Raw genomic sequence first — 2,546 nt, forward strand, 5'->3', positions numbered from 1 at the left:
AGAAGTGTTTCTCATCAAAATATGACCAGGGATTGCTATAAGGCTCAGGAGATTATCCATGTTGCTTTTATTCCTGTCATTTATTTTTCATACGATCATCATTATTATTTATTATATATTTTTCCTCAATCAGACTAATTTTTCACAGAGTGGAAAAGTGGATTGCTCACCTCTTTGTGCGGATTTACAGTGAAAATTAAAAATGGCTGTTGTGTGGCAGCCATGGAAAATTTCCGCAACTGGGATGTTGCAGTTTATTACCAATAGGAACAGAAATCCGCAAAATTAGATGATTAGTGATACTAGGCTTATTTTTGAAATGGATAATAAGAGTGTTTGCTTAAGGTGTTAAGGCGTTGTGAAAGGTTGTACCTCATTAGGAATTAGAGATAATATTGGTTTTAATTAAGTTTTCAGATTATTGAGTTTATTATTAGAACTTTTAGAGTTTACCATTTATTGATTGAACTTAAAAAAAGACAAAATGAAAAAAAAAAGAAAAAAAAATTAAATCCTGATAGGTTACTATATGGATAAAGTTATAATGTAAGTGAATTACTATAAAAGATTATATCATTCTATCTTGGTATTAGGATGTACACACTGACCTTTCAATATTGTTATTATTATCATCATTATTATTATAATTATTTGGTAAATCATGGTCCTCATACAATAGGATTACCAGTGACTGCTGGCCTTTAAAACAGATAATATGAATGAGGTGTTGGGGAGGCTTCCACCCTTTTCCAGTCTGTGTAGGTTGATATCAGATAAAAGCTTTGATGCTGTTGTCCATGGATATGGAATTTTCCTTGAGATGAGATGATGCACATTTACAGATGCAGACACTGACATATATATATATATATGTACACATATAACTACACAGTTATAAACATGAAAAAATAGTATACAATCCTCTCTCCCTCTTTTTTTTCTTTTTTTTTTTTAATACAAAGCAACATGTTTTTCATTAACTACAGTAACCTTTCCTTAACACCATGTTCTTTTACAATCAGAAAACATAGCTTGGTTCTCCTGGCTTCATGCACAAAATGCAATTTTCTATTGTAAATTTGCCCGTTTTGTTGGAAAAACTTTGCAATACCTTTTCAGCAATTTTGCAGTGCTTTTTTAATGAAAATTGTAGCAAATGTTTGTTTTCCAAGAATTGTGAGTAACAGCTCCAGTTTCACAATTTTACTCAGGTCAGGTGAATAATAATTTTCACTTTGTCTTAATGCATTAAAACAAAAAGGGGGGAACTGAGCTGTGTCTTTGGCTTTATAGTTGATGCTGTATAAGGTGAATAGTATTTTGGATAAATGGGATTATGTATTATTTCATTACAGGCCAGAGAAGCTCTTGAAGGAAGCTAAAAAAGAACAGAAGTGTCAGATTCACTAATTTGCAGAATATCCATCAGAATGCCAGAATTGAAATGGCTGGATGCAATTCTCTGAAGAACTTGAATTTAAGAATATTACAGGTCATTCTTTGGTAGTAGGTCCAAGGTATCTGAAGTTTAGGGTATATTTGAATGTGTTTTTTACTTGATTAGCTTGAAAATTTGAGAAGTTCCTGATGCAGCAAAACTCCTTAAATCAAAGGCCAATCACAGAAACAATCATCTCAAGCTGCCAGCCAGTTGTAGATGCTTATTCAAATGTCTCTTAAACTGTAGATGTGCATTACCAAGAAATGGATGCAGAATTACTCTTATATAAGCATGCCAATTCATACATAATATTGCGTCTCTCTGATTTTTATTTGTATATCAATACTGATATAAGCTGGTATGTAGTATTTACGGAGTATCTCTATGTGAATGAAAGCAAACACATTTCTGTGCACAAATACAGATGAATGGATATACACATATAAAAAAATTAAGAAATTTATGAATTGTTGGTTTATGTTGTAGATAACAACATATGTAAAGGTTATTGAATTCATGTTGTAAATGACTTCCAATTTCTATGCAGAGCCTGGAATCAAAATTTCATTAGTGTTTTTTGTTACTAACATTATGATTCATATGTTTGGTAACAATGAGTGTGTGTCCTCTTGTGGCTATCACAAGAGCTGTCTACACTTTAATAGCAACTGATTTTGCTGGTTAGGGTAGAAAGCTTGGCTCTTTTACTAATCAGGTTGTTTGTACATGCATACACAAACAAATAAACAAGCATGTACATCTGATATGCATGCATACATACAGTATATACATTTACATACTGTCATAGATTTTATACACGAACATACACACACACACAAAAGATTGTTGAATTACAAAGAATTGGGCTTGGAACTTAGTCCTGAAATGTGAATAAGGTTGCATTATACCTAAGGAATCTTAAGCATGGTAATTTAACTTCTTGCAGAGCGCTGTAGATGCTGTTGTGGTGTAACTGAACACAAGCTTGGAAAGAAGTCGTTTTTCTATGCATTTTAAGTGCATTCAGAATCCACTCTTGCTCATATTTGTTTTCAAATAGGGTTCGTTACAATATATATATATATATATATATATATATATATAT

Source organism: Penaeus chinensis, chromosome 21 (genome assembly GCF_019202785.1).
Source record: "Penaeus chinensis breed Huanghai No. 1 chromosome 21, ASM1920278v2, whole genome shotgun sequence".
NCBI classification, from domain to species: Eukaryota; Metazoa; Arthropoda; class Malacostraca; order Decapoda; family Penaeidae; genus Penaeus; species Penaeus chinensis.